At 37.4% G+C, this 23,135-nt stretch overlaps 1 pseudogene; it reads right to left on the reverse strand.

Annotated features, from left to right (window-relative positions):
- Positions 1-21,976: 21,976 nt before the first annotated feature.
- Positions 21,977-22,872, reverse strand: LOC119516027 (annotated as a pseudogene).
- Between the last annotated feature and the right edge of the window lie 263 nt (positions 22,873-23,135).

Consider the following 23,135-nt stretch of genomic DNA (forward strand, 5'->3'; position numbering starts at 1 on the left):
TGAATTTTGTCAAATGCCTTTTCTGCATCAATCAAGATGATCATGTGGTTCTTCTGCTTTGATTTATTGATGTGTTGTATTACATTAATTGATTTTCTTGTGTTGAACCCACCTTGCATACCTGGAATAAATCCCACCTGGTCGTGGTGTATAATTCTTTTAATGTGCTGCTGGACTCTATTTGCGAGTATTTTGTTGAGGATTTTTGCGTCTATATTCATAAAAGAAGTTGGTGTATAATTTTCTTTTTTTTTTTTTTTTGTAGTGTCTTTGCCTGGTTTTGGTATTAGGGTGATGATGGCTTCGTAGAAAGAGTTAGGTAGCTTTCCCTCTCCTTCAATTTTTTTGAAGAGATTGAGCAGGATTGGTATTAATTCGTTCTTGAATGCTTGGTAGAATTCACATGTGAAACCATCTGGTCCTGGGCTTTCCCTTTTTGGGAGCTTTTTGATGACTGACTCAATCTATTTACTTGTGATTGGTTTGTTGAGGTCATCTATTTCTGCTTGAGTTAATGTTGGTTGTTTATGCTTTTCTAGGAAGTTGTCCATTTCATTTAAGTTGTCTAGTTTATTAGCATATAGTTGCTCATAGTATCTTCTCATTATCTCCTTAATTTCTGCAGGGTCGGTAATTATATTTCCTTTCCCATTTCTGATTGCATTTATTTGCATCTGCTCTCTCTATTTTTTTTTTTTTTTTGTTAGCCTAGCCAGTGGTCCATTGATTTTATTGATTTTCTTGAAGAACCAACTTCTGGTTTTGTTGATTCTCTCTATTGTTTTCCTGTTCTCAATTGCATTTATTTCTGCTCTAATCTTTGTTATTTCTTCCCTTCTGCTTGATTTGGAGTTAGTTTGCTGTTCTTTCTCTAATTCCTCCAGGTGAGCAGTTAACTTTCAATTTTTGCTCTTTCTTCTCTTTTAATATAGGCATTTAGGGCAATAAATTTCCCTCTCAGCACTGCCTTTGCTGCATCCCATAAGTTTTGATAAGTTGTGTTTTAATTGTCATTTGCCTCGAGGTATTTACTAATTTCTCTTGTAATTTCTTCCTTTACCCACTGGTTTTCTAAGAGGGTGTTGTTTATCCTCTATATGTTTTGAATTTTATGACCTTCTGCCTTTTATTTATTTCTAACTTCATTCCATTGTGGTCTGAGAAAGTGTTTTGTATAATATCAATATTTTTAAATTTGTTGAGACTTGCTTTGTGACCCAACATGTGGTCTATCCTAGAGAATGTTCCATGAGCACTTGAGAAAAAAGTGTATCCTGCTGTTGTTGGATGTTGTGTTCTATAAATTTCTGTCAGATCTAGTTCATTTATCATACAATTCAACATCTCTGTTTCTTTAGTGATCCTCTGTCTAGAGGTTCCATCCATTGATGAGAGTGGTGTATTGAAGTCTCCAACTATTATTGTAGAGGTATCTATTTCTCCTTTCAGTGATCGCAGTGTTTGCCTCATGAATTTTGGGGCATTCTGGCTTGGTGCATAAATATTTATGACTGTTATGTTTTCTTGATGAATTTACCCTTTTATTAATATACAGTGTCCTTCTTTGTCTCTTTTGATTGTTTCGCTTTTGAAGTCTAACATGTCTGATATTAATATAACTACTCCCACTTTTTTCTGGTTGTTGTTTGCATGAAATATCTTTTTCCAACCTTTCACTTTCAGTCTATGTTTGTCCTTGTGCCTAAAGTGAGTTTCTTGTAGACAGCATATAGATGGGTCCTGTTTTTTAATCCATTCTGCCAGTCTGTGTCTTTTTATTGGAGAGTTTAATCCATTTACATTTAGTGTTATTATTGTAAGGGCAGTACTTTCTGCTACCATTTTGTTTTTTGGAATTTATATGTCATATCTTATTTTTTCCTCTCCTTTTACCTTTCCTGATAATCTTCATTTCTGCACTCTTCTCCAACTCTCTCTCTCCTGTCTTTTCCTATCAGCCTGTAGCACTCCCTTTAGTATTTCTTGTAGTGCCGGTCTCTTATTCACAAACTCTCTCAGTGTCTGTTTGTCTGAAAATGTTTTAATCTCTCCCTCATTTTTGAAGGAAAGTTTTGCTGGATATAGAATTCTTGCTTGGCAGTTTTTCTCTTTCAGTATCTTAAATATATCATGCCACTGCCTTCTTGCCTCCATGGTTTCTGCAGAGAAATCTCTACATAGTCTTATTGACCTTCCCTTGTATGTGATGGATTGCTTTCCTCTTGCTGCTTTCAGAATCCTCTCTTTGTCTTTGACATTGGACAATCTGACCAGTAAGTGTCTTGGAGTAGGTCTATTGGGATCTATTCTATTTGGGGTACATTGTAGTTCTTGAATCTCTAATTTTCTGTCTTTTATAAGAGTTGGGAAATTTTCAGTGAATATGTCTTCTATTACTCTTTCTGCCCCTTTTCCCCTCTCTTCTCCTTCTGGGATACCCATAACATGTATATTTGTGCGTTTCATGTTGTCACTCAGCACCCTAAGACCCTGCTAATAATTTTCCATTTTTTTCACCATCTATTCTTTTGTGTGTATGAATTTGAATGACTTGTCTTCCAGTTCACTGATCCTTTCTTCTGCCTGTTCAAATCTACTGTTGTGTCCCTCCATTGTGTTTTTCATCTCCTCCATTGTGGACTTCATTCCCATGAGTTCTGCCATTTTTTTTTTTTTTAATTTTATGAATTCTTCTTTATGGTCAGCCAGTGTCTTCTTTATATCCTTCAGCTCTTTTGCTATATCTTCCTTCATTTCAACAAATTTATTTAGCATTAGTTGCCTCCACTCCTGTGTCTCAGCTGTGCTATTAGTTTGTTCCTTTGGCTGGTCCATGTTTTCATGTTTCCTGGTATGGCTTGTTATCTTAAGTTGTCTAGGCATCTGATTTTCTTGATTAGTTTATTTTGGAGCTTGTTTTCTGTCTTTTACCTAGTGGTTTTCTTGTTAGTTGGCTTTGTTCTCTGGCCTCTGTTATTCAGTTCAACTTATTCTAGACCTCTAACTTAGGTTCTATTTAGCTGATCAGAATGTTTCCCATCTTGTTTTTTCTGTTTCTTGCTCTGCCTCTATGTAACCTTTTTGTGAGTGGGTCTCCTCAGATATGGTCGACCCTAGTCAGATTTTCCCAGTCTAGTGAGTCCCAGGTCTCATTGGGAGGGAATGGAATTTTCCTGAGAATGAGACCCTCCTATGAGGCCTTCAGAATTGGTGCTTTTCCTCTCCTGTCCAGCAGGTGGCACTGGCCAGCCCGCAGCTCCTCCACCAGTGTAAGGAGGTATGGAGCCTTTAGTTCTCCTGGTGACTCTGATCCTGTCAGGGGCGTGGCTGACTGAAGCTGGAATCCGAATTCCAGCCCCTGGGGTCTGAATTCCCAGAAGGAGGACTGCCAGTTGAGCTGGACCTCCCTCCACTCACCCAGTCCTCAGAACTCCAGTTGTCTCTCAGGGGCACTATTCCCTTCTCCTCTCTCCTCTTTGGGGCCTCTCCAGGTAGATTCCTTGGTCAGCCTGAGTTGCCAATTAAAGATGGGGGTGGAGGCCTTCAGTAGTGAATATGGAATTCAAAGACACTGTGGGTACTCTGTCTCCCCCAAGCCCAGTCTTGTCCCTCAACCTGGGCTTTCCGATAGAAAATAACCACATATATTACATTTAGATTTAAAAAAAAAAGTAGAAAAGAAATCAAGAAAAAGAAAAAAGAAAAAAAAAAAAGAGTCTCTTTTAAAAGTCTTTCCCCAGCCTGGAAATTTTGTCAGTGTTGGAATAGAGCATTTAAAGATATGCTTTGGGCTATTGTCTGATAATTACTCTCAAACCGCTTCAGTTCCACCCCTGCTGGGGGCTATTGAAATACAAAAACATAAGGGATCAGTGAGAAGCCAGAAGGGACAAAATGTAGGGGAAAAAATGGCTTTTTTGGAGTCTGGGAATGGGTGCCCGCTTTTACGTGCCCCCACTTCTCAGAGCCCAGCCCTTCTTTAGCACCCCAGCTCCCAAAGTTAGTTAATTAATTTGTTAATTAATTCTGCAGTTGAGGCTGGGTTGAGCCTCCCTTCTAGCCCTCAGCAGATTGCTGTTTTTTGGTGTTTTTTTCCCCCCTTTCAGGGAGCTGGCAGCAAGACAGTCTGTGAGGTCTGGATGGGGAGGGGTGCCAGACACCTGGTCCGGGGAACTTACAATGTTGGCTGCGATCTCAGCTTTTCCTCCAATTCCAAACTTGTGTCCAATGTGTGACTGGTTACTGGAGACCCTGAAAACACTGTTTCATATAGTTCTTGGGTAATTGCCAGCTGCTCTAGGGGAGAGACGAAATTCTGCTCCTCACCACTCCGCCATCTTGCCCTGCCTCCTCTTATGTCTTCTTGATGAATTGCCCCTTTTATGAATGTACAGTATCTTTATTTATCTCTTTTAAATGTTTTACATTTGAAGTCTAATTTGTCAGATATTAATATGGTTACTCCCATTCTTTTCTGGTTGTTGTTTGCATGAAATATCTTTTTTTCCAACCATTCAATTTCAACTTATTATTGTCCTTTTTTCTATAGTGAGTCTCTTGTAGACAGCTTATATTTGGGTCCTGATTTTTCCATTCTGTCAACCTATATCTTTTTATTGGTGACTTTAATCCATTAACATTTAATGCTATTACAATAAGGGCAGTACTTTCTTCTAATATTTTGTCTTTTGGATGTTATTTGCCATAACTTATTTTTTTTCTCTCTCATTTTACCCTTCCTGATATACTTCATTTCTACACTCTTTGTCCTATCTTTCTTATCAGGCTATAGAACACCCTTTAGTTGATCTTGTAGAGCAAGTCTCTTGTTCAGAAACTCTCAGTGTCTGTTTGTTTGAAAATATTTTAATCTCTCCCTCCTTTGTGATGAAATGTTTTGCTGGATATAGAATTCTTGGATGACAGTTTTTCTTTATTAGTAACTTAAATATATCATATCACTTCTTTCTGAGTGCCAAGATTTCTGTTGAGAAATTCATACATATCCTTATTATAAAGTTTCCATTTTATGTGATGGGTTGCTTTTTCTATTGGTGCTTTCAGAATTATCTCTGTGTCTTTCACATTTGACAATCTAATTAGTGTCTTAGAGTAGGCCTATTCAGAACTATCTTGTTTTGGGTATTCTGTGCTTCTTAGATCTCTAATTTTATGTCTTTATATAAGAGACAAAAATGTTTAGTGATTATTTCCTCCATCATTTCTTTTGCCCCTTTCCAATCTCTTATCCTGATGGGGCACCAATAATATGTATATTCATGTGCTTCATGTTGTCATTCAATTCCCTGTGACCCTGTTCAAATTTTTCCATTCGTTCCCCATCTATTCTTTTGCATGTAGGATATAAAATGTGCTCTCTTCTAGTTTATCAAACCTATCTTGTGTTCCTCAAATTCAGTTTTGTAGGTCTCACTGTGTTTTTTATCTCTTCTACTGTGCCTTTAATTCCCATAAGTTATGCTATTTGATTTTTTCAAACTTTTGATTTCCTTTTTAGGTTTACCCAATGTCTTCCTTATATCCTTCATTTCGTTTGCCATATCTTCCCTCAACTCATTGATTTGATTTTTGATGACATTATCCATGGTTTTTGAACATCTTTAATTAGTTGTTTCAACTCCTATAATTGCTTGAAATGTTTCTTTTTTCTTTTGTCTATGCCATATCTTTGTTTTCCCCAGTGTGGTTCATAAATTTGTGCTGGTGTCTACACATCTGATTTCATTCATTAATTTATTCTGGATAATGTTTTCAGTCTTTTACCTAGTCATTTCTTTTTGGTTGGCATTGTCCTTTCTATGTTCTTTGAAATTCATTTCAACTTATTCTAGATCTCTAACATAACTTCTGTTCAATGGATCAGAATTTCTCAGCTCTTTTTTTTCTTGTTCTTGCCATGCCTATATGGAACCTTTTTTTTGGAGGAGGGTCTACCAAGATATGATATACCCCAGTCAGATTCTCCCAGACCAGACATGCCCAGATCTCAGGAGTAGGGTGCAATAAGTATCATGTTTCCTGAAGGATGAGTCCCAGCATGTTTCACTTTCCTGTGAGGCCTCTAGACTCAGTGCTTTTCCTATCCTTCCAAGCAAGTTGCACTTTTCAGCCCACTACTCCCACTGGTGTAAACATATGCAGTTCCTTTATTTCTCAGTAGGTCACGTCCCTGCCAGGGGCATGTTTCAAGTAAGCTTAAGCTGATTCTTGCTTTTTTCCAGCACATGTTGTCTGAATTCTCTAATGGAAGGCCACCGCTTGAGCATCCCCCATTTTTTGGGGGGGGGGGTATAAAATGTACTTTGGGAATTTTCTCTTCCCTGTAACTCCTGACTTTGTCTCTCTGACCTATCTTAATTCCACCCTTGCCTGGGTCAGTGCTGATAACTGAAAATGCTTCAGACTTTCTCTAATGAGATGCTTAGAATAGTTTAAAATGGAAGACAGAGGGAGGGAGGGAGGGAAGGGGGAGAGAGAGAGAGAGAGACAGAGAGACAGAGAGACAGAGAAGAGACAGAGAATGGATAAAGGGAATTGTCTTTTCTGATACAGTCCCCAGACTACAGTGTTATCAGTCAAGAGTCAAAATTGGTAGCCTTCTCTCTGTGACCCTTTTCTTGGGGCACAGCACATTTTCAGTATTCTGAGCTTATTCTACTCCAAAATTCTCAGAAGTTTTTTCTTGTTTTTATTAGCTCCACCTCCACTTTACCAGGACTAAAACCACAGTCAGAACTTGGTTAATCTACCTTCCTTGCTCCCAATAGAGACTATTTAAAGTTATTACCTTTGGAGAATTTTCTCCTTCACCTGGTGGTTACTCGCAGACATGACTTAATCCCTCCCTTGCCTTGGTCAGTGCTTGCCTGGGGCAGTGCTGAAACTGAGAATGCCCCCAACTCTAATGGTCTATTTGGGGGTGGAGCTTCTCCAACACCAAAACCTCTGAGTTCTTTTGTTAACCCCATCTCCTCTCTGACAGGCAAATTCTCCCTCTTCCTTTTGTGCTTGCTCTTGGTTTATCTGTGCTCAGAGACTTATTCAGCAGTCAAAATTTGTTATGCAATTCTGCAATTGGAGCCTAGTTCAGCTACCCTCCTTGTTCCCAGCAAAGACTTTTAATTCCCCTGGGGACCCAGACTGAAGACAGCCTCCCATGCCAGTTTGGTGGAGCACCAGCATCCATGACCTGGGAAAATTACATTTCTTCATTGTAATCTTAGATGTTCCATCCATGCCAGTATGGTGGACATATTTACAGTCACAGAAGTAGCCCAACCTCTGTTCCAGACAGTTGCTGGCTATTTTCCAGCTTCTCTAGAGGAGTAACTAAATTCCATACCTCACCATTCTTCCATCTTGCCCTACCCCTCTAATTGTATCTTCTGAAGATTCTCCTATCATTTGTTGGTGGGAATATTATAGATTCACTGATGTTCATTTCTCTAGGGAAGGGATAAAACAGGCTTTCTTGAATCAGAAAGTCCTAGTGAAAAATACAGTTTGTTACTAGATATAAATGGTATCAAACTAGGAGAACTTAACAGATTTCAATATCCTGAGTTTAAATAATAAATTTCATTGTTAGAAAATTTGCAATCCATCTTCATTTTTATCCATTTCCAAACTGTCTTGCTGTCTCTCTGCTTATATTATTAAACCAACTAAATTGAGGCATTAGAAGAAAATGGATAATCTAAAGTCTCTGTGGGTCTCTGGTGACCTTGAGCCCCAGAAGGACAAAGTAAATCTGGTCACAAAAAAGAAGTCTCCTCTTCCCTCTTAGCTGATACTTAGTATTAATGATCCATTTTGCTACTCTTCACCTCATGCTTAGCTCAGAGTGGCTTCATCCTCCTAATTTCAGGCTTGATCATTGACTGCTGTGGTGGCTCCATCAGAGGGAATTCTGAGAGCACCGGACCATTCTCACCCTTCCCTCACCAGGGCTTTCTTCAGAGCAGGGGTCAATAAATTTCTGTGGGATGAAGCCATAATAATGACTTAAAAAGACATAGTATTTTCTTTATTGCAGAAACAATGAAAACTAAAATGATTCCACAATTTGGTTTTTCCATCATAAACACAATGGCCTCTTGTTCATGCATTGCCAATAGATTTTTTAAAAAATGCTCTTTTATTCCTGAAGTTAAGAAATTATGTGCCAGAGGAAGCAAGGGTAAAAAAGTCCCTGGATGATATTTCTTCCTCTTGCCTTTTATTATTGAGAAGAGGAAACAAAGACAGCTACACCTGTACCTACAAATACTTTGGGCCCCTGGGTTCCATGGTCCTGAGTGTTCCACACTGCCTAGCTCCAACCCTGCAGCAGAGGTGTGTGTCTGGGTTCCCCTTCCAGTGCTTTCTCTCACAGACAGCTGAGTCCTCAGATCTCAGGCCACCCATTTGTAGGTAAAGCATATTTTTTTCATCTCTGAAAGTAATGTATCTGACTTTCACACACCGAGCATACTCCTAGTGTTGTCACCAGCTTCATGTCTTATTAAATTAACCTACTCTGTCCCTTTTCCAAGCCTGGAAGAAGAAGTTCATCCAGTGGTTTCTGAAGACAAATCCAGAGGCAGCCCAGGATATTCTCAGAGAAACTTGTGGCTGCCTCATATCACCTGTGTCCAATCTTCTGCACCTCACACTGGACACCTAGAAAGGTAGAGACAAATGTTCAAGGAAGAATCTCATGGAAGCAAATACAGGCACACACACCAGTTTCACTCTGGCCCACTCATAAAATGACCATGGCCAACATTCTGGGAAGAAAAAACCCAGCTTGACACAAAGTTCACTGTGTCCCTTCTGGATTCAATCTTCTCAATAGGGGAAGGGAAAGATCAGACATGAGAGGTTCAGGTTTCTACAAATGCTCTGTTTATATCAGCAGGAGAGTCACCATTAGCATGTCCTCTGGCTAAAGAAGTGAGCTGTGTCCCTGGGCCTTATGCCCCAGCTTGTTGTCCTACAGATGACTCAAGGTGGAAACTGGCACCAAGGTGGACTACTTCCTGACCTAGCAACCCCACATTCCCCTATTGAAAACTAGAAGTGTGCCCCATTCCTTTTGTTATAAACTACTGGAACTCAAAATCATCTGGCCTCCATGTATTGAGAATTTTTATGTAGACCTCAATTGAGTGCTGCCTCCCAGAGGCATTGTAATTAGGCTCTTCTTTCCATGGCTTCCTTTGGCTCCTTGGTGATCTGTTGCTTCTCTGGGGCTTTGAAATAAGAATTTTAATGGAAATAATCTTTTTTTTTTTTTTTGACATTGAAAGACTCTGTTATTTGTTTTTCCAAATCAAGTCTTACACTAAAATCTAGCATCTAAATGAAATAAATTGAAATGTTGTCCTTTGAATTTGTGTTTGGAAATGCTGTCTCACTGATTTCTAACTTATAAGCACAAACATTGTTTCCCTAAAAACAAAATGTTCACATTAATTTCACATTACCATCATCATTGTTAGTGTATGAGAAAAATTTTTTAAAAATGTCTCATATTATGACAATTTCCATCATTTTCTTACAAAAAGTAAATATTTTGGCTCAAGTGAGTGAACCTCATGTTAGAAACTCAAGGCTCTGCCAGATATATGGACAAAAGCATCCCATTTGGGTATTCTCCCACCTCCATGCTTTGAGTCCTTCCATGCCACCCCCACTCTCTGAAAGTCAATCTCTTTCATGGCCACAAGCACATCTGTTAAACCTCCTCTGGTAGTTCTAATTATAAAGAACATCTCCTTGCTCATACAGTAGGAAACCACATATGAGCTGTAATTGATTGAATAAGTCTATCCTTCCCCTGATCACTGTGCTTTGACAGTGTTTGCTCACTGCCTATTCCCAGTTCTGGGATAAGTCCACCTATCCAAACCTGAAGAAATTCATATAGTAAGCAGTAGTTCTACAAAGGAAGCTAAGACTCTTATGAAAAGAATGGGAGCAGAAGCGACAGGGCTGGCCAGAAAAAAAATGTCCATTGAGTGTACATTCTAATCCACTTTTCGGATGAATTACCTTGAGTTCAAAAGACCCACATCTATTGCCAAACACATTTAATGAGTAACTTGGAGAGCATACTGCTCTCTCGGATTCCCAATGCTGTGTTTATTCCATATGATCCATATCTACACAGTACTTACAAGCTAATGGATATAAGGTCTTCCAGTCCATTGGGAGTATCTTTTGTATTAATAAACATTTTTTATGCACAAAAAATTACATAAGACCAAGTAAACATTTCAGCAAAATATTGTGAGTTAACACCTTAAATGCATGCTTACTATATGACAATGTCACCTCATTAGACATGATGAAAACTTATCTTTGAGTCCCCTCTCCCCAGCATTCCTCATGGTCTCCTCCCAATCCCTCTCTTTTTCCCTTGGTGATCATTTTCCTAATTTATAACTCCTTTCATGATTTCAGGTTTTGGACATTCTTTAAATGGAACCATACTGTATGTGTTCTAATGTTTGGTACTAAGACTCTGGCACCTGGTCTTTCACTTCAAGAAACTCCATATACCTGGAAAGACTTAAGTGGAAATTAACAAGATTCCTCCTAAGAAACTCATTCATCATGTTCCAGGAGAGTCCACATGCTGGGGCACAGAACAAATCTTACTAAATACAAAAAGATTGAAATTATATAAAGTATTTTCTCTGATCATAATGACCTGGAACTTGAAATTGATACCAGCCAGAGAAGTGGAAAATTCACAAATATATTGAGAATAAACAACGTAATATTGAACAGTCAATGAGTCACAGAAGCAATTGCAGGGGACCTCAGTAAATATACCAAGATAAATGAAAATGTGTTTACAACATATCAAAACTTATGGGAGGCAGTGAAGGCAGTGCTGAATGGGAAAATTATAGCTCTAAACAGCCACAATTAAAAAGAAGACCTAATTAAAAACCTGGAGAAACTTGGAGAAAGAACAGCCAACTTATCCTAAAGCAAGCAAAAGTAAAGAAATAACAAAGATTAGAGCAGAATTGAATGAAATTGAGAACAAGAAAACAGTAGAATTTCAGTAAAACCAAACATTGATTCTTTGTGAAGATCAATAAGTTTGGAAATCCCTTAGCTATACCAGCAAAGACAAAAAGAAAGAAAATTAAAATAAAATCAATACTAGAGGGGATCATTACCAAGGAACCAATAGTAATGAAAAATATCATAACAGGATACTATGAACAACTGTATGCAAACCTACTAGACAGATTTGGTAAAATGGACAATTTCCTAGAAACAGATAAACAACATACACTGACTCAAACAGAAATAGAAGACATACACAAAAAATCATAAGTAAAGAGTTTCAATCAGTCATTTAAAACTTCCCAAGAAAGGAAATCTCAGGAATGGATGGATTCACAGTTGAATTTTACTATTGATTCCAAGAAGAATTAACTCGTCCTGAATTTTTACCAATGATTCCAAGAAGAATTAACTCCAATACCCAAAATATTGGACAGGTGGGACAAGTACCTAACTATTCTTTGAAGTCAACATCAGGCCAATACCAAGCATGGTACGTATACTGCAAGAAAAGACAACTATATACTAATTTCCCTAATGAATATCAATGCAAAAATCCTCAACAATATAGTTCCAAATAATATCCAACAACCCATAAAAAGAGTTATACAACGTGATCAAGTTGATTTTATTCCAGTTATGCAAAAGTGTTTCAATACAAGAAAATCAATTAATGCAATACATCATATTATCAAATCAATAGGGAAAAAGCACATGATCATATTGATTGATACATGAAAGGCATTTGGCAAAATGTAGTATCCTTTCTTGATTAAAACAGTTCATAACATAGGAATAAAAGGAAACTTCCTCAACATGATAGAGAGCACATATGAAAAATCCACAGCAAACATCATACTTAACAATGAGACAATGAAAGCTTTTGGTGTAGGATCAAGAACGAGACAAGGATTCCAACTGTCATCACTGATATTTGCTACTGTGCTAGAAGTTCTAACTAGAGCAATTAGGCAAGCAAAACATGAAAAATCATCCATGTTAGAAAAGAAGAAATAAATCTTTCACTATTTGCAGATGACATGATCCTATATTTAGATAGTCACCCCATATTACAACAAAGTTAATAGAACTAATCAACGAGTTCAGCAATGTGGCAGGATACTCAGAACAGTACAACATATTGCTAAAATAAATGGAAGAAGACCTAAAAAATGGAAGGACATTCCACATTCATGGATTGTAAGGATAAGTGTCATTAGGATGTCAGTTCTTCCCAAATTGATCTACAGATTCAATGCAATCCCAATCAATAATCCAAATGCCTACTTTACTGAAATGGAAAAGCTAATTATCAATTTTATTTGGAATGGTAAGGAGCCTCACATTGCTAAGAACTTCTTGGAAATGAATGATATAGGAGGCCTCCCAATTCCTGATTTTAATGCATGTTTTAAAACTATAGTGGTCAAATAGCTTGATACTGGCATAAATATAGACATATGATCAACAGATTTGAAATGATAGTTCAGTAATAGACTTATCATCTATGGCCAATTGATCTTTTTTTGGGAATGCATAATATTCTTTATTTAGAACAATAAAATATATGTATATATAATGTAATTTCAAATTTAAACCTGTATAAAAAATGGTCAGGGCATACACCTATTTTAAAAAGTACACATACAGTATACATACATACACCCCACATTTTACAACCACTTTTATTTAATTAAACTTCAGCCATAATAAAACTATTTAAAATAGTGTTGACATACATTTACATTACAATATGCAAACTCCATCTTTGACTGAACTCGCAATATGTCTGTGCAACCATCTAAATGTCTGAATACTTTTCAAGTCCATTGATTTAAAACTAGTGATGAGTGGATGCAATAATCACACATTGGTTCTTAGAATATAAAATAGGATATTCTGATTGGAAAATTATATTTAAAGAGACTTACAGCTCAGAAATCAAATAATTGAAAATATAATGGTTTTTGTTTAAACAATTATATTAAACTTATTTTTAAAAACACGATAAGGATGTAGTTGGGGATGGCAGTCATAAATTTACAATGTTAACTAAATATTTTGGGATCATGGATATCCATTTTAATATGGATTATTTCTAAAATAACACCTTGTAATGAAATAAAATTACTATTATTTTTATCTTTACAAAGGCATTTCAAGACTGGTTAAAGGAAAGCAGTAACTTCATAAATTCTGTGACCATCACAATATCGCAAATAAACTAGTTAGAATTTCAATATGAATGTTTATATTTTAAAGCTAATTTCAAAATAATATAATCTCAAAGATAAACTAAAATAAGCTGGATTATTCTAAAACGCATCCAGTTTTTCAATTTTGAAAAGTAATGTATAGATTATCCTTTTCTGAATTGATTCTAAAACATCTTTTGCCATTCAAAAATTTTATGAGCATCTTACATTTTCTGCTCTTAGCTTTTTCTTGTTTTTTTTTTAAATTTTTATTGGGATTGTTCAGATACCATACAATTATCCAAAGATACAAAGTGTACAATCAGTTGCCTCTGGTACTCTCTTACAGCTGTGCATCCATCACCACACTTAAATATTTGTTCAATTTTTAGAACCTTTTCATTACTCCAGGCAAGAAATAAAGTGAAAGATGGGGAAAAAAAGGAAAAGAAAAGGAAACTAGAATCCTCCAATATCCCTAACCAACCCCCCTCAATTACTGACTCATAGTGTTGGTATACTACATTTGTTACTGTTTATGAAAGAATGTTGAAATACTACTAACTGTAGTATATAGTTTGCAATAGGTATATATTTCTTCCCTATATGTCCCTCTATTGTTAACTTCTAGTTGTATTCTCATACATTTGTTCTGGTTCATGGAAGAGTTTTCTAATATTTGTATAGTTAATCATGGATATTGCCCACCATAGGATTCAGTTTTATACATTCCCATCTTTTGACCTCCAACTTTCCTTCTGGTGACATATATGACTCTGAGCTTCCCATTTAAACCTCATTCACATGCCATTGACACTGTTAGTTATTCTCACATCTTGCTACTGACACCTCTGTTTATTTCCAAACATTTAAGTTCATCCTAGTTGAACATTCTGCCCATATTAAGCAACAACTCCCCGTTCTTAAGCTTCATCCTATTTCTTGGTACCTTATATTTCATGTCTATGAGTTTACATATTATAATTAGCTCTTTTCAGTGAGACCCTGTAATATTTGTCCATATGTGTCTGGATAATTTCACTCAGTATATTGCCTTTGAGGTTTTGACATCAACCCATTTTTTTAAGATGGTTTTGCTCACACCCCATACATTCAATCCTAAGTAAACAATCAATGGTTCTCTGTATGGTCACATATTTATGTGTTCACCACCTTCACCACTATCTATATAAGGACATCTACATTTCTTCCACAAGGCAGGAGGGAGCATCAAAGAAGGTAGAGAGGGAAAAGAAAGAGGAAAAAAATGACAGCTAGGAAGTAGCAAAAGGAAAAGTAATCTTAAATCAAAGTAGGGTAGAGTCAGACACCACAACCAATGTCAAGTGTCTATCATGCCTCCCCATCTCCCCTTCTTATCTGCATTTACCTTGGTATATCACCTTTGTTACATTAAAGGAAGCATAATACAATGATTCTGTTAGTTACAGTTTCTAGTTTACATTGATTGCATCCCTCCCCCAATGCGCCCCCTTTTTAACACCTTGAAAGGTTGACATTTGCTTGTTCTCCCTCATAAAAGAACATATTTGTACATTTTATCACAATTGTTGAACACTGTAGATTTCACGAAGTTACACAGTCCCATTCTTTATCTTTCCTCCTTTCTCCTGGTGTCCCACATGCTCCCAACCTTCCTCTCTCAATTGTATACATAGCTATCTTTGTTCAGTGTACTTACATTGCTGTGCTGCCATCTCCCAAAATTGTATTCTGAGCCATGCACTCCCATCTTCTCCTATCACTATGTAGTGCTCCCTTTAGTAATTCCTGTATGGCAGGTGTCTTGGTCACAAAGTCTCTCATTGTCTGTTTGTCAGAATGTATTTTGAGCTCTCCCTCATATTTGAAGGACAGCTTTGCTGGATATAGGATTCTTGGTTGGAGGTTATTCTCCTTCAGTGTCTTAAATATATCACACCACATCCTTCTTGCCTCCATGGTTTCTGCTGAGAGATCTGCACATAGTCTTATTAAGCTTCCTTTGTATGTGATGGATTGCTTTTCTCTTGTTGCTTTCAGGATTCTCTTTTTGTCTTTGACATTTTATAATCTAATTTTTAAGTGTCTTGGCGTAGGCCTATTCATATCTATTCTGTTTGGAGTACACTGCGCTTCTTGAATCAGTAATTTTATGTCTTTCATAAGAGATGGGAAATTTTCATTGATTATTTCCTCTATTGCCTCTACCCCTTTTCCCTTCTCTTCTCCTTCTGGGATACCAGTGATACATAGATTCTTATACTTTGTTTCATCTTTAATTTCCCAGAGGTGTTGCTCATATTTTTTCATTCTTTTCTCCATCTGCTCCTTTGTGTGTAGGCCTTCAGGTGTTTTGTTCTCCAGTTCTTGAGTGTTGTCTTCTGCCTCTTGAGATCTGCAGTTGTATGTTTCCATTGTGTCTTGCATCTCTTGTGTTGTGCCTTTCATTTCCATAGATTCTACTGGTTGTTGTTTTGAACTTTCAATTTCTGCTGTATATATGCCCAGTGTTTTCTTTACAGCCTCTATCTTTTTTGTGAAATATTCTCTAAAGTTTTTTAATTGATTTAGCATTAGTTGTTTAATTCCTGTATCTCAGTTGAAGTGTATGTTTGTTCCTTTGACTGTCTCATAGCTTCATTTTTCTTAGTGTAGGTTGTAGTTTTCTGTTGTCTAGGCATCTGACCTCCTAGGCCACCCCAATCAGGTTTTTCCAGATGAGAACAGGTTCAGGTCACAGAAGGAGGAAATATTCTGTATCTGGTTTCCCTGATGGTTTTTCTTAGAGGATTAATGCATCTGTGTTTTTCTGTTTGGCAGGTGCTATCTGTCACTGCCTGTGTAAGGGGGTGTGGCCTGTGGCTCTTCTCCCCCAGGCTTTGGGGTCTGATTCCAGAAAAGTGGGTGGTAAAGCTGGGCCCCTCCCTTTCCTTTGGGAAGCCATGCCCCCTCCAAAGAGGTCACTGCCTATCAGGAAGTTCTTTGTTTCTCTGACTCTGCTGATCAAAGTGTTTTGATTTTAAAATAGCTGAGTCTGTCTTTACTGCAAAGCACTGTGGGATGAAAGTGGCTGCAGTTTTCTCTACAGAGAGTGAAAGGGACAGAAAAGCCCCAGGTTCACCCATCAGCCTCTGAGCTTCCCATCCTGAGACAGATATGTCCCCCGATTCTTCCAAGTTGTCCCCAAAAGCTTCTGTCTGCTTGTTGAGGACTCATTGTCTGTATTTAGCAGTCAACATTAAAATCCCAGATGGAGCTGGGCTGCGGTACACTAGCTTGTTTGGAGAGTGCTATTCTCTAGCACCACACGGCTTCTGTGAGGGAGGGGCTCTCAGCTCTTGGCTCTCAGCAAGGGTCTGCAGATTTACTTACAGATTTTATGCTGCGATATCAGGCATTCCTCCCAATTCAGGTTGGTGGATGATGAGTGGACAGTCACGTTTGTCTCCCTGCAGTTATTCCTGGTTACTTACTAGTTTTTTGGTCATTTATGAATTGTTCCTGGGGGGACTAACAGTCTTCCACTTCTCTCTATGCTGCCATCTTTTCTCCCTCTCCTCTGCTCTTAGCTTTTAATAAAATTGGGGCATTTAAATGCTTGGTTTGGTGGATTTCCAAAGGTTACACACATCTCATAGTATATCTTCCTGACTAGAATATATTGGTTTTCATTCTTCAGAGGTGATCCAAATGTTTATTTAAGCAAAGGAAGAGCCACTGGTTGTGTAAATGATTATCCAAGTCATCCTACTTGATACTAAATTTCACTTTTACTAATGGGTCCTATTTACATGAGGAACAAGAGCAGCAATGACTTTTTATGGTCAAGATGCTTGTTCACAGACACTAAAATAGAACATTTTGTATGGTGTAGTGTCAGCTCTATTTTAACTCTTTTGTTAATCATAGAGCAATAGGATTCAGACCCAGAAGAGACCTTAGAGATCCCAGATAGATTTAATAAGCAACAACCTGTGATCCAAAGAGGGAAGGTGATTTGTCATCATCATTTAATGGCAGAGTGGAATCTTCTGACAATTTTCCCTAACATTCATCCCACTATACCGAACTGCCTTTCTGAAAAATATTTTTCTTAAAGAAGAATAGATATGGAGTGACTAAAAGTCAGATATTAGAATTAAATTTTGAAACCAAAATCTAGCTGCTTAGAAACATTAAGAAATATCCATGACTTCTGAATGGATTTTTCAGTTAATTTAAAATTCAATTGAATTAGTGTACTAAAATATCCAACAGAGGCTCTTCAAATACTTTAATGCTTAATGAAGTTTAATTCTTTCTAAAAGCAAACAATTCACTATGGATGCATGCCTTCTCATTTCAATAGGACCATTTAGATTTTCAATTACAGTATTGAAAAAATAAATTTGTCTCTGACTCATTAAAAGGGGGCAGTGTGGTAAGCACATTAGATTATAATACAATATCCAGGAATATTCTGATACTTCTGGGCAGGCATCATTTATCCTGGGACCATTTTTTTTAATAGATGTGGGTACTATGGAAGAGGTGCAAAGTTTGCAATATAATTTAAAATCTGCAGGACTTCTGACCTTCTTTTGAAAGAAAATTTTGAAACATTACAAGAGAGATCTATCAGATACATGGTACCAATTTGAAATATCATTTCCTGGTTTAAAATGTCAGTTGTGAGTTTTCAGCAATTTATGAAGAATTACCTTCAGAACAAATATGGGATAAAATAATCAAAGATATATTTTTTCGCAAATCAGATATGACAGTTAATACCCAAGCAATTAACAACCAAATTAATAGCCAGCATTTTTTCTATTCTTCATGCATTTTATTGAATTTTAGTGTTTTAAAAATTGATAATCCAAGTACTCTTAATGAAACAATAACATTTAATTAAGCAGAACACATATCCTCTCCTATACCATGCCAGATTTCATAACTTGCTGAATTTCTTTATTCAACTGTATTGATTAGGACCATTTCCTTGAGAGTCAAAATCCAGCTACTGGCTTTGAGAACAAGAGTACATTTATTGTTCCATCTATTTCATTAAACAACTTTCCATATGCCCAAGAAAATTGAAACCATTAGTTACACGTCAAACCGTTAGATTGAAAAGTGTCAACCCAGATAGGCATAACCTACACACATAACTCACACTAACCTATGCCTATTTTTCACAAAACAATGTCACACACTGAGACACATCCTTTTAACAATTAGATCTCTGGCTTTATTACTAATCAGTTATGCCATGGTTATATGTGAACAAATTAGAGTAGCTTCCCAAAGCACCTGGGTTGTATATTAGAGAAATGATTGGTGTTTGAGGAACCACAGAATTTTAGAGAAGGAAGGGACCATGGAAATATTCTGGGCTCTTTGGTACAAAAAAAGATCAAAGGCCACTTACTGGAGTTATATTTGCATTAGCTTTGAGTATCAGCTAAAATCCACTATACTAGAAATTCTATACCAGAAATATGACTTTTGAAATCAGAGGAAAGCTAACTGTTAGTTTTTCATGCCTGTCTGTATCACTACATTGAAAATGGGCCTCTTCTGCTTGTTGTACATGGTGATAATGTTGTCACAACAATCTTATTAGAATGGGAAGCTTTGGATACTTTTATCCATATGTTCACTATATGGTAAAAGAACCTTCATCAAAATAAAACATAGGAAATCAATCCTTGACTTTAGTCAGATGTTTCTTTGAATATATAAAAAAATTGGCAAGGGGAGTTCACATAACATTTTACAAGTTCTACTTTAAAAGTGCAATGTACAACTTGGAAATTTCTGCCAAATTCACTGTAAATATGATAAACACTGCCACACATTTTAAACAGCAAACTGACATGAATGACTACAAAATGCTGTCTTTTTTAATTCATAAACCTTAATAAATATGTAGTGCCTGATTTTAAATAAATGGATACTTTAAACAGAAAATGGTGATTATACGATAAATAAAGTTTCCAGATTCCCTGCATTCTTGTAAAAGCCAAGTAATCTAGTTTTTTTTTCTATTAGTTACAGTCTCTAGTTTATGCTGATTGCATCCCTCCCCCAATGCCTCCCCATTTTTAACACCTTGCAAGGTTGACATTTGCTTGTTCTCCCTCGTAAAAGAACATATTTGTACATTTTATCACAATTGTTGAATACTCTAGATTTCACCAAGTTACACAGTCCCAGTCGTTATCTTTCCTCCTTTCTTGTGGTGTCTCACGTGCTCCCCATCTTCCTCTCTCAACCGTATTCATAGTTACCTTTGTTCAGTGCACTTACATTGTTGTGCTACCATCTCCCAAAATTGTGTTCCAAACCACACACTCCTGTCTTCTATCACCCTGTAGTGCTCCCTTTAGTATTTCCTGTAGGGCAGGTGTCTTGTTCACAAAGTCTCTTATTGTCTGTTTGTCAGAAAATATTTTGAGCTCCCCCTCATATTTGAAGGACAGCTTTGCTGGATACAGGATTCTTGGTTGGTGGTTTTTCTCTTTCAGTATCTTAAATATATCACACCACTTCCTTCTTGCCTCCATGGTTTCTGCTGAGAGATCCGCACATAGTCTTATTAAGCTTCCTTTGTATGTAATGGATCGCTTTTCTCTTGCTGCTTTCAGGATTCTCTCTTTGTCTTTGACATTTGATAATCTGATTATTAACTGTCTTGGCGTAGGCCTATTCATATCTCTTCTGTTTGGAGTATGCTGCGCTTCTTGGATGTGTAATTTTATGTCTTTCATAAGAGATGGGAAATTTTCATTAATTATTTCCTCTATTATTGCTTCTGCCCCTTTTCCCTTCTCTTCTCCTTCTGGGACACCATTGATATGTACATTATTGTACTTTGTTTCATCTTTGAGTTCCCGGAGACGTTGCTCATATTTTTTCATTCTTTTCTCCATCTGCTCCTTTGCGTGTAGGCTTTCAGGTGTTTTGTTCTCCAGTTCCTGAGTGTTTTCTTCTGCCTCTTGAGATCTGCTGTTGTATGTTTCCATTGTGTCTTTCATCTCTTGTGTTGTGCTTTTCATTTCCATAGATTCTACCAGTAGGTTTTTTGAACTTTTGATTTCTGCCATGTATATGTCCAGTGCTTCCTTTACAGCCTCTATCTCTTTTGCAATATCTTCTCTAAACTTTTTGAATTGATTTAGCATTAGTTGTTTAAATTCCTGTATCTCAGTTGAAGTGTACGTTTGTTCCTTTGACTGGGCCATAACTTTGTTTTTCTTAGTGTAGGTTGTAATTTTCTGTTGTCTAGGCATGGTTTCCTTCTTTATCCAAATCAGGTTTTCCCAGACCAGAACAGGCTCAGGTCCCAGAGGGAAGAAATATTCAGTATCTGGTTTCCCTGCAGGTGTGTCTTCGAAAATTGCTCCACCCTTTGATGCCTCGGGTCACTGTGCTTTTCTGTCCAGCAGGTGACGCCTGTTAGCCTATAATTCTTGACTGGTGTGAGGAGGTATGGCCCTGTTCCCCCAGGCTCTGGGGTCTGGTTCTGAATGGAAAGGGCCCCACCCCTTTCCTCAGATTTTATGCTGTGTTCTCGGGCATTCCTCCCAATTCAGGTTGGTGTATGATGAGTGGATGGTCTCCTTTGTCCCCCCGCAGTTATTCTGGATTATTTACTAGTTGTTTCTGGTTTTTTGGTTCCAAGGGGACTGCTTAGCTTCCACTCCTCTCTATGCCGCCATCTTGCCCCTCCCTCTCAGTAATCTAGTTTTTAACATGCATATTAGCATTTGGATGTGGGTCTCTAACCTCAGATACCAAATATAATTTATTTTTACTATCTCCCATGGTGGATTTGGAAAGTGGGAATTCATACACTCAGCAATTTCATCAAAGTCCCTTTATAAGACTGTAATAGCTTTAGAATATAAACATTTTGAAATATTTTATGCAAACACAATTTATACCCCCTATAATGGTCAAGGGAAAAGGTAGATTTCACCCTGGGTGCCAACTGTTCTCCTTGGCAGACTGTTCTGCTATTCAGTATTCATAGCTTCTTTATGGATTAATTTGTTTGGAGAGTCTCCACTTCTTCAGAGTCATCACTGTTCTAACTCAGTACTGGCTCCCTTGCATGACCATATCCATTTGTTTAGTAGGATATGGGTGAACATGTTTTCAATCAGTAAGACATCAAGATCAGACCCATATCATGTAATCAGGCAGCTATAAGGCTGACACATCACCCACTCGAATCATTTTGTTCCCACTGCTTTCTACACTGTACACTGGCTAATGTTATTGATTATTTGGTTTTTGAGAAAAAAACAGTTTTAGAAAAAGTGTTACCCCCCACTATCCCAGCTGAAACTAACTTGCAGAGACCAGGATAACCATGGACTGCCAGTTGTAACTGAAAAATAAATCTATGTGGTTTTTCAGCAATTAGATATTTCTGGGGGCATGAAAATGATGCGTGCAGTCTCGGGCATGTTCTTCCTTTCCCAACATCAGCTGCAGTTCTAAATTGAACCACAAAGCCACCAGGTCCTTAAAATAGAGTCTTGCTCTATGCAAGTTATTCTTTATAAATTATTAACTCAGTGCCAATTTCACTGTAAAACAATTTGTTCCAATTTCTGAATAATCCTTATATAGTCATTGGTAGCAAGAAAAGATAAAGATGCAGCCTGTCACTCCAGACAGTATATTTGTTTAAAGCTGCTTCATTTATGAAGCAAACATGAACTGTTACCCACCAATGTACAAAAGTAACAGTCTTGATACAAGCCACAATTACACTTTTTGAAACTCTCTTTTGTTTGCAACATACTTATCTCATTATCTTCTTCATTAATCTATTTTTTTCAATTGCCTTTGCAAGATTTGGTTGTTTCATCTTCCATTATAAGGCTCCAAAAGCAAACCCAATTACATGAGAAAAGAATGCTGGCAATGCCATGGCTGCCAATTGTAGGCTGGTGTCTCCAGTGGAATTTGAGGCCTTCCTATTATTGCTACTGCTGTCATTCCTAAGGGAGCTTGCTGCAACAGGGGGTAACATAAATGGTTTTGTGACACTGATTCTGGAATCTTTCTCAGAACTTAATGTTGAAGGAAGCACACATTCACTAGTTTCAGATGCCATGATAAAGTCTTTGATGGCATCAGTGGATCTATTAAAAATTTGAAAGAATTGGTCAGAAGTAAATTGCCTGCATTCTGTGTTTTTAGGTTTTTGTTTTTTTTTTTTTACATTCTTAGATGAGTGTTCATCCATGCACTCTACAAGGTCATCCACTATTTTCACCAGTTTGTCTATGACAGAATAATTACACAAGACTTCAGAGATATCTGAAAACTTGTCCAGAGGGTCAATCAAGCTGACTTTCAATTGTTACACCATCACACTTATCCAACAATGAGGAGGCAAGGCATCCATCCCAGGGACATAGTTGAGGGTTATCATGTAGTCTTTTGGAAGATTTGCTACCAATTTTGTAACATCTTTCACATCATCAGTCACATGATTCCTGCAGGTCCCTGTAGTTCTGACAAGAGGTTTAAACAGGAGCAGTTGAAGATGAATGCAAGTGATAATCCAAGTTTGTGTCTTCTTCATAAGGAAAGGCAGCACTGTGATCCAGCACAAGCAGCGGTGTGGTGACTCCATTTAGCTGTTCTGGAGATAAAGCATATTTCACAAGCAGTGGTGGCAAGTAGTCCATGCCTTGGGTAACCCAAGCACAGCACTCTCTGGTGGCCAGTGCCTCCAGCAGCTCTCCCAGTCACAGCATGAGGTGGTAAGTGAAGCTGGTCCATTGATTTTTGACAACAAACCCAAGTCCTCTCAAATGGGACAGAACATCCTCTTCAATAAATACT

This window comes from Choloepus didactylus, chromosome 19, assembly GCF_015220235.1.
Source record: "Choloepus didactylus isolate mChoDid1 chromosome 19, mChoDid1.pri, whole genome shotgun sequence".
NCBI classification, from domain to species: Eukaryota; Metazoa; Chordata; class Mammalia; order Pilosa; family Megalonychidae; genus Choloepus; species Choloepus didactylus.